Source organism: Pteropus vampyrus, unplaced genomic scaffold (assembly GCF_000151845.1).
Source record: "Pteropus vampyrus isolate Shadow unplaced genomic scaffold, Pvam_2.0 Scaffold38, whole genome shotgun sequence".
In the NCBI taxonomy this organism is placed as follows: Eukaryota; Metazoa; Chordata; class Mammalia; order Chiroptera; family Pteropodidae; genus Pteropus; species Pteropus vampyrus.
The window spans coordinates 3,193,754-3,204,737 of NW_011888819.1; the positions used below are offsets into that span (position 1 = coordinate 3,193,754).

At 33.6% G+C, this 10,984-nt stretch overlaps 1 pseudogene; it reads left to right on the forward strand.

The window, feature by feature from the left end:
• Positions 1–760: 760 nt before the first annotated feature.
• LOC111738473 lies at positions 761–876 on the forward strand (annotated as a pseudogene).
• The last annotated feature ends 10,108 nt before the right edge of the window (positions 877–10,984 follow it).

Below are 10,984 nucleotides of genomic sequence, written 5' to 3' on the forward strand. Positions count from 1 at the left end.
TTAATATTGAGCAAAAAAAGCAAGTTTAAAAGAATGTCATAATACTTTTTCCTAAAATTTTAAAGCAATAATAGAATAGCACATATTATGTAGAAAATGTATCAAGAAATATATAAATGATAAAAATGATATGAAACTAATAAACTACTTCTGCAGAAACTAAAGAAAGATAAGAGATAGGAAGTTTTAATTAGTTTTCTTTAAGCTGGACTGAAGATATGTGAGTGATTATTATAAAATCTCTTGTGTCTGGTATTGTGTCCAAAATACTTAATAATAATAACAAATTTACTCTTATAGTCCTAAATCATTCAGGAGTAAACATATGATTGAACAAATTCCTAAGGAGATCTTTCAGAAAACATATAATAAAAATAAAGTAAAAAGAATTTAAGCTAGAATGTTTGGGAGACACCGAAGCAGTGCAACTTCCAGATTCTTGATTCTGTGAATCAGCTTCATAAACAGTTAACCATGATGAGTGAGGGACTGGGTATCAGCTGAAGAGTATGGAATCTTTTCTCAGGACTAGAGAAGTTCCTTTGAAAAGACATTTTCAGATGGATCCTTTTTACTATTTGTGCTAAAACATAACATTAAAAAAATAAATCAGAATTTATATGAATTAAACATATAGATAATTCAGAGATAGAGGTATGCTAGTAAAGATTTGGACATGGTTCTATAGCGTAGTGGTTAGCACGTCTCCTTTACATGCAGAAGGTCCTGGGTTCATGCCCCAGTGGAGTCACGGTCCATGGTCTACGGCCATGCCACCCTGAACAAGCCTGATGTCTGATCTTGGAAGCTAAGCAGGGTCAGGCCTGGTTAGTACTCGGATGGGAGACCACCTAGGAAGACCAGGTGCTGTAAGCACAAAAAATAATAAATAAAAATAAAAAAATAAAAAGATTTAACCACCCACTTAGAGAGAAGAGGGCTCTGAAAGCCCTGATTCATAGAGACGATTAATTCCAGTGGTGTAAACACTCCCACCATGGTTGACTTACGTACCAACTTGCTTTTGATCAATTGCAAAGTTGGGAAGAGATACATACAGTCGGCTGGTACGGTTAGATCTGGCACTTCGCCGCGGGAGACAGACGTCACAGAAGACGTCCCCTAGAGAGTAGAGAGGTCTGACGTGCAAGTCATCCACTGTCCAAGATGATACTGGGATTTTCCCAATGAGCAAACTAATGCAAAGTGATTCAAAAACTACACTGAAGGAAAAAATAAAGGTAGAAGAAGAGGATCTTGATAGAAAACGTTAACAATATTTCCCATGTTGAACTAAAAGGATAAGCCTGCAAACTTCCCTGCATTTGGAGAAGCTTACGCCGAATAACAGTTCCTTGACTCCCAGAACTATTATGGAGGGAGCGAGGGATGCACAGCTGTAACAATTCCATCTATGAAGACAAAGAGTACAACCAGATGAGAGAAGTTTCTGCTACATTCATTTAGAAGTGTTAAGCCCTCTTGTTCCTCCTTCTCACCATTGAACTGTTGGAAAGACAGACACTATTGTTCTACCTGGTCAACAAGGATATGAATCCAGGGTAAGACAACTGCCAACATGTTTATAGAGGTCAGCTTTCCGGGATCTTCCTGAAACCTGTCCAGACTTCAGGCCTACTTGAGGGTTTGGTCCTAAAGGCAGGTTCAGAAACACATGTGATAAGATAAAAATTTCAAGTAATGCAGGAAATTCTGCAATTAAATCAGAATTTTTTTTCTGTGTCTCAATACCTTCAGCTCAGCACCCCAGACACCTATAGTCATTAAATGATAGAATCTAATATGTAAATTATTTCTTTAACCTTAGATCAAATCTAGAAAGATGATCTAACCTAGGAAGTTTGTTTTGCTTTGTTTTGTTTTTTAAGATTTAAAACAGGATGAAAGCCTGAACAATGTGATTTTCCTAAGGGGGCCTAAGAATATTACTATGTCAGCTTCTCTGTTAAAGATTTAACATCAGACAAAATTTCTAAAATTTTCATTTGGGAGTGTTCAGTACATGGAGCTGGCTTATAGTAAATATTGCTGCATACGTAGCTTTAAAAAATATTTGTTATTTCCAGAGAGCCATAAAAATAAATTTTGCTTTTCTCACTGTTTAATAATAGATTTTTAATTACTGCTTATTTTTTCCTTGGGATTTGGGAGGTTTGTTTCATTTTCTGTCTATGAAGAAATAATATACTCAAGAATTTACTTTTTCAGGGATTTATAAACACATTCAAGAACTTGTTTATGTTGTTTCTGGGGTTTCCCCAGCTATCAAGGCTTTAAGGCATATGAACAAATAGTAATTCAAAGAACTGCTTTAGTAATTTTTCTCAGAGACCTCACGCAATTACTATTAGGTTATTGTCTTAATCTGTCTTTATGCCCTCAACTGAAATGCTTTATTAAAATGTATCTTTTTGTAAATTTGAACTGATACTCAGAAATTTTTTTAAAAAGGGGGTTTAGGGGATTCCTCTGATATTTTGGAGTAGAAACACTACTTAGAAATGTCACCTAAGCTAATCAATTAAAAAATAGCTTCAGTATAAAAAAAATACCTTTTGGAAAAAAAGATATGCTCCTTTCTTTGATTCGGTTAGTTGTTTATCTACAATAGGAAACTTTTGGTTGATTTACCAGATTCTTGAATCTCAGACAGAAGTAGTTTCTCTGAATTAATCTGGGTTTTTAGAGTGGACATGGACTTGTATCCTGAGTAATTGGCCTAGCCTGAACTTTTAATCCAGATTTATTGATTCCTTGGTAGGTTTTTTAGCCTTTTAGACTCTCATTTAAAAGAAATTCTGTTGTTTCTTTGCATCCTTCTGTATTGTTTTTCTTGCTGCAAACAGAATGTATTTCTTTGGGAGTATAAAAAAATATATATGCAATGTTCCTACATAGGCTAATTCTTTAAGCTGATATCAAGTAATGCCTAGATGAACCGACAGCTGGTTGAGAACTTTATAGGTACCTTTCAAGGCATAAATGAGATGGAAAAGAAGGAGAGAGTTTTTTTAGAGAGAAAGGCGAAGAGCAAAGACTTATTTCCCCTTCATTCAAAATACTGTCTCAGAGACATCTGTTTGAGAGGGACAAATGGCACAGATGCCTTTTCCCATGCTGTCTTCAGGAATCTAACTAAGATGACAGTAAAGAGATTTAAAAAAAAAAAATGGTAAAAGTCATAATCTCACAAGGATAAAGAGAGCAGTAGCAGAGACAAGAGCAGACAGGTCAAAAAATTTTTAGAAATAAGAAAAAAGATGAATGATAAAGGAGTTAGCTGAACAGAAAAAGCTAATAGCTGCCTGCTTCCTCAAAAGCACATGTACTGGCCCTATAGAACTACAAAAAAGACTGAGGAAGTGAAGATGGTGGGCATATGGGGCTCAAAAGGAGAGATGATTGAGAATTCCCGTAAGAAACAGTTCAATAATAGATCCTTCCTCCACCCAATGCCCTAGAATTGAGCACAGTCTTGAGACAAGGAATGAATGTTTGATCGAGAATAGTAGGGACCATATTCTTATCATACTCTATCCTTAGACTTGGACAAAAAGGAAGAGAGTAGCAATTTTACTTCCTTTCACACCATCCCATGATTGTAATAATGCCAGTACTTGGATTTAAATAGACACCTCTCTTGGGAAGTTGTGATAGATAACTCAAATGAGCATATAATTAAAAAAACATTTTTACTTAGCTTTGAATTATGTTATGAAAAGTGAAGCTTTTTAATTTTTCACACATTTTCTTCATCATATTTTGCTTCATGCAATAGTAAAATTAGTTTTAATTCGCTACTCACTTGCTGACAATGGGAAATACCATCTGAAAGCGGAGTGCTTCCAAATGTAGTAGCCACAAAAACGGACAACGCCCAGTAAATACGTTCTCTCTGAAATATCAATTAACTTAAATTTATACTAGATCTCTAAGACTAGCTAACAAAATTCTAGCCATCTTAAGAATCAATAAGAATCAATAGTGATTCTACAAATCACAAAAAACATAAATGCAAGGAGTAATGTCATCTAAACCAGCCTTATCTCCTAGAATAATTGCAAAACTCAAGAAGTCAGCAATGTATACAAATGCATTATCCCCAATCTTGTTACTTGACCAATTAAAGATTCACATCCCCACACATTATTATTGCATCATAGTTCTGATGTGAATTTTTATTGTTAAAAAAAAACAGTCCACAAAATTTTATAAAATTTGCTGTAATGATTATTTCTCTCAAGTGGATTTTTATCAATTCTTGTGAACTGCTGACTGTCATTGGCCGTCTGCATGTTTCCATGAGCTGTATTTTCACAAAGATTTCTAAAATGTGGGATTTCAAATATATTTTTATGTGCTCACCACTCAAAGTCTAGTCTTCTTCTATAACCATACATTCTACCCCCTTTACCCTCTTCATCCTCACCCCACTCCCTTCCTTTCTGGCAAATACCATGCTGTTGTCAGTGTCTATGAATTTGCAATATACAGATGTTGTGTTATAAAATTGTACACCCAAAACTTATATAATGTTATTAACCAATGTTATCCCAATAAATTTAATTTTAAAAATAAATAAATAAATATAAAAAAATAAGGGCATGGAGGATGTAAATATTCAATATATTCTGAATATATTGAATAGTAGTGCTCAATATAGTAATATTGTAATGTTTTAATTAGTGATGTTTTAATTAGTGAAAGTAATGTTTTAATTAGCGAAAGACCAAAAAGAAAATTTATCTCACACAAGCCCATGTCCAAAGAGAAATCAGCTCTCACTCTCTCATATTATCTTTCTTTTTCTTTTTTCTTTCTTTTTTTTTTATATCAGTTGGTGAGATGTTCATACTATAATGGAAATAGACATAACTATCATGGAAATAGATTAAGCTTCCTATAACTCAGGGTTTCACTGTATATCCTTTCCTCAGATATCTTTCTTTTAAAGGTGATTCTTTAAGTTACATGTAATTTAAAAAAGATTAATGTATTTAATAGAGGAAGAGGTTATAAAATTTTTCAAATAAAGTTAATATACTTTTCTTGACATCATTTTAATGTTTAACCTGTTAATGATATAGAGATTATTTTTCTTACTGTATTCATATATATTAATTTTAATTTCTTCCTTTTTAGAGTCCCTGTTTTCTTATTATTACTATACACTTATAATACATATATTCCTGCATACATTTAGGTTCTTACAGACCCAAAGGAATGCTTAAAACATGAATGAAAAGATGTAGGTAAGAGGAAAAAAACAGGAACAAAAAACAAGGGAAACAAATGTAAAACAGTAACGGATATGATAGATATTACCCCAACTATATCGATAATCATTTTGAACATCAGAGGTTTAAATGCACCAGTCAAAAGACAGAGTTTATCAAAGTGGATCAAAAAACACAATGCTACTATATGTAGTCTACAAGAAACCCATTTTAAATATAAAGACAAATATAGATTAAAGTAGATGGATGGAGAAATAAAAACCATGTTAACACTAATCAAAAGAAAACAAGAGTAGCTATATTAATTTCAGACAGAGCAGGCTTCAAAACAAGTAAAGTTATCATAGATAAAGAAGGGCATTACATAATGATAAAGGGGTCAATTCTCCAAGAAGACATAACAATCTTTAATGTGCATGTAGCTAACAACAGAGAAGCAAACTACATATGGCAAAAACTGAGTGAATTTCAAAGAAAAATTGATGTATCCACTATCACAGTTGGAGACTTTAACACCCCTTTACCAGAAATGGACAGATTCAGCAAGCAGAAAATCAGTAAGGATGTAGGTGAATTCAACAACACCATCAGTCAACTGGATATAATTGATACCTATAGACTAGTTCATCCAACAACAGCAAATTCCTCTTAAGCTCACATGGAACATTCTCCAAGATGGACCACAGTAGAATTAAAGCAAAAAATCAGTAATAGAAAAATAACTGGAAAATCCCAAAGTACATGGAGATAAGGCAATGCACTTCTAAATAACACATGGATCAGAAAAGAAATCTCTAGAGAAATTTAAGCATATTTTGTTTTAAATGGAAATAAAAATACAACGTATCAAAATTAGTGGGGTACAGAGAAAGCAGTACTTAGAGGGAAATTTTTAGAATTCAGTGCACATAGTACAAAAGAAGAAAGATCATCTAAATTTTAATCAATAATTGAAGTTTCCACCTTAGGAAACTAGAAAAAGAAGAACAAGTTAAACCCAAAGTAAGCAGAAGAAAAGTAATAATAAGAATTGGAGCAGAGGTCAATAAAATTGAAAACAGGAAATCAATAGAGAAAACTCAATAAAATCAAAAGTTGATTTTTTTGAAAAGTTTAATAAAATCATTAAACCTCTAGCCAGGTTAAATAAGAAAAAGAGAGAGAGAGGGAGAGAGTGAGGAAGTGAGGGAAGGAGGGAGGTGGGGTGAGACAGAGAGAGAGAGGGGGCGCAAATTACTAATACCAAAAATAAAAGGTAGTACATTCCTAGAGAACTGTGGAATTAAAAGGGTAATAGAGGAATAATATGATCAGTTCTGTGCCCATAAATATGATGAAATAGACCAATCCTTTGAAAGACACAGGCTGTCAAAACTCATACAAGAAGAAATAGACAATCCCAACAGGTCAATATCTGTCTGTTAAAGAAATAGGATCAATAATTAATAACCTTCCAAAATAGAAAGTACCAGGATCAGATTAGTTCACTGGTGAATTCTACCAAACACTTAAAGAAGAAATAATATCAATACTCTACAATCTCTTTCAGAGAATAAAAGGAAAAGGATATTTCCTAACACATTCTATGAGGCTAATATTACCCAAATACCAAAACCAGAAAAAAAAATTACAAGAAAACTAAAGACTAATATCTCTCATGAACAAAGTTACAAAAATCCTCAACAAAGTATTAGCAAATAATATCAACAATGTAAAAAAATAATTATACTTCACAACGAAGTGAGATTTATTCCAGGTATGTAAGGATAGTCTGATATTGGCAAATCAATTAATGTAATTCATCACATCAACAGCCTAAAAAAAAAAAAAAATCACATGACCATATCAATAGATTCAGAAAAAGCATTTGACAAAAATCCACATCAAGTCATGATAAACTTTCTGTAAATCAGAAATAGAGGGGAAATATCTAAACTCTATTTTTAAAAACCCACAAAAATCACCCACATTTATTATCTTACCTAATGATGAGAAACTCAAAGCTTCCACTAATTTCAGGTACAAGAAATGATGTCCTCTCTCACCACTACTTTTCAATATCATATTGGAAATCCTCACCAATGCAATAAGACAAGGTGGAGATGGGGAGGAGGGAGGGTATACAACTTGGAAAGGAAGAAGTAAAATTGTCTTGTTCACAGGTAACTCTTGATTATTTATTTATTTATGTAATTCTTTTGTAAAAAAATCCAAAATGTTTTGATTATTTATGCAAAAAAATCCAAAATAATTGGCCAAAACAAAAACAAAAACAAAAAAAACCCCTCCTAGAACTATTAAGCAATTATTGCAAGGTTATAGGATACAAAGTTAATATATAAAAGTCAATTGCTTTCCTATATACCAGCAGCAAGTGGAATTTGAGCTTAAAAGCACAATACCATGTACATTAGCACCACAAAAATAGTAAAATACTTAGGTATAAAGTTAAGAAAGCATGTATAAGATCTATATGTAGATAACCACAAAAGTCTGATAAACAAAATCAAAGAGCTAAACAAATGGAAAGATAGCCCATGTTTGTGGATAGGAAGATTCGATACTATTAAAAGTCGATTCTTTCCAACTTGATCTATAGATTCAATGCAATCCCAATCAAAATCTTAGCAAGTCATTATGTGAATATTGACAAACTGATTCCAGAGTTTATATAAAGAGGCAAAAGTCCCAGTATAGCCACACAGCATTGAAGGAGATGAACATAGTTTGAGAATTGATGCTACCTGACTTCAAGACTTGCTATTAAGCTACAGTAATCAAGACAGAGTAATATCAGTATAAGAATCAGAGTAGATCAATGAAGCAGAATAGAGAGCCCAGAAAAAGATCCACATAAATATAGTCAAGTGATCTTTGACAAAAGACTGAAGTTAAAACCATGAGGGAAAGATAATCTCTTCAACAAATGGTGCTGGAAAAACTGGACAACCACATGCAAAACAATGAATCTTGACACAGACTTTACACCCTTCACAAAAACTAACTCAAAATGGATCATAGACCTAACTGTAAAATGCAAAATTGTAAAACTCCTAGAAGATAAAATAGGGGAAAACCTAGAAAACCTCGGATATTGCAATAACTTTTTTAGATAAAACACCAAAGTCATGATCCATGAAAGAAATAATTGATAAGCTAGACTTTATTAAAATTTAAAACTTTTGCTCTGTGCAAGACAATGTCAAGAAAATTAGAAGACAAGTCACAGACTGGGAAAAAATATTTGCATAAGATACATCTGATACAGGACTATCGTGCAAAATATACAAAGAACCTTTAAAACTCAACTATGAAAAAAAAATGGCCCAATTAAAAAAAATGTAGTCAGAGACCTTAACAGACACCTCACCAAAAAGATATACAGGTGACAAATAAGCATATGAAAATGTGCTCAACATTGTTTGGTATCAAAGAAATGAAAATTTAAACAACAATCAGATACCACTAGACACCTATTAGAATGGCCAAAATCCAGAACAATGACAACACTAACAAAAGTTGGCGAGGATGTGAAACAACAGGAACTCTCATTCACGGTGTGAGTGCACAATGTTACAGCTACTTTGGAATATGGCTTGATGTTTTTTTTACAAAACTAAATATAATTTTATCATGTCATCCAGCAATCATGCTCCTTGGTATTTACCCAAAGGAGGTGAAAATTTATGTCCACAGAAAAAAAAACCTGCATGTGAATGTTTACATGGATGTTTATAGCAGCTTTATTTATAATTGCTAAAATTTGGAAATAACCAAGATGTCCTTCAGTAGGTGAATGGATAAATAAACTGTGGTTATTCAGTAATAAAAAGAAATGAGCTATCAAGCAAAAGAAAGACATGGAGGAGATTTAAATTTATATTACCAAGTGAAAGAAGCTAATCTGAAAAAGCTACATACTGTAAGACTCCAACTATACTATATTCCATAAAAGGCAAAACTATAAAAACAGTATAGAGAACTACTCCTTATGCTATTATGATGACTACATGTCATTATACATTTGTCCAAATTCATAGAATGTACAATACCAGGAGTGAGCCTTAGTGTAAACTGTGAACTCTGGGTGATTATGACATATCAGTGTAGGCTCATCAATCGTAATAAATGTACCACTATAGTGAGTGATGGTGATAATGGGGAGGTTAGGCATATAGGGCCAAGGCATACATGAGGAAACTTTGTACTTTCCTCTCAATTTTGCCATTAACTTAAACTGCTTTAAAAAAGTAAAGTCCTCTTAAAAATGCAAAAAAAACAATAAAATTTTAAAAAGTGATGTAGGTATCTCAGGTTCATAAATAGGGATCTGATAACCTTAATAGTAGGAAAAAAAAGGATTGAATTGCTATTAAACAACTTTTGTCTCAGAAATGGGGGAACACCTGAATCTTGCCAATTATGTCAGACACATCTAACATGTCCATCTTGTCCTCTTTTTTAAATTCTCAAGGGAACTATATAAGGAAGGGAAAATAAAATAAGACTCATTGACAAGTGGACTTGTGTCAGAAACAGAGATTATTAGTACAGCAGGCCAGATCACATGTCATAAGCACTGAACCTGAATCTTATCACTGGCCATGTAGCAGAGAAGGAGACCCCCAAAGACACCAGTATCAGACTTCCATAGGGATGGCCAGTTCCATCTCTCAGTGGAAAAGGCCCCAACTCACTTTCCCAATATACCTCAAGAGGAAAAAGAAAAGAACAGAGCAGGATGAAGATATTCCTTCTATGGGCATGAATCTGGTTCAACACACCTCTTTCTGCCATCAGAGAACGGAGAGCCATATCCCCATGTGTCTCCTCTAACCACAAGGTAACTTGACTACTTGCAAAAGTGTTCCAACTAAGGTCAGATAATCTGACCACTTAGATTAATAGTTCATCTTCCTTGGTGATGGTGGGGGGTGGGGTGGGGAGATAAAAAGAATTTCTTTCAGAACTTTCTCTCTATGCCACCACCACCATCTTCAACCTAACTGAACCCCACACCTTCTCACCCTGAGCAGCACCCAGCAGAGAACCATTTACAATTTTGAGATGGAAAGGAATTTGGTCTTTACTAAAGTAACTCCTTCATTTTTCCAGTGTGGATCCCGAGGGTCAAAGAGATTAAGCGACCTCCCCAAGGGTGTTTGCTATTTCCTGCCAGTGTCACCTTAACTTACTGACACTTCAGTAATCATCATCTTTACTGTACTTTATATCACAATTAGAAAATCCCAAACTGTCCTCTGTTTACATGAGTTCATAGAAAATCTCGAACTTTTATTATAATAAAACAATATTTGTAATATCTTATATTTTAACATCATGATTAAAATTTTTATACTAAGGAATCAATCACAGTCAACATTTCCATTCCTGGGACTGAAGCATAAGATTTTTTTTTTTATAATCAGTAATTTTCTTTAATTAAGCCACACTCAGGAGGAAAATAAATGAATCAGTTAATTATTCTTTCAACTGCCACTAGCCAACATTGGATTCCTGATTTGTCACTGTACATTGTTAATATACTTTAGATTTTGTTGATTTCTTCAGTTCTAGGGAAATGTTCTATGATAGCGTTAGGGCCTGAATTGTATACCATATGTCGAAGTCATAACCTCCTATGTGACTGCATTTGGTGATAGGTAATAAGGCTTAAAAGAAGCTGTAAGGGTGGGGTCCTAATTCCGAGGGACTGGTGTCCTTCT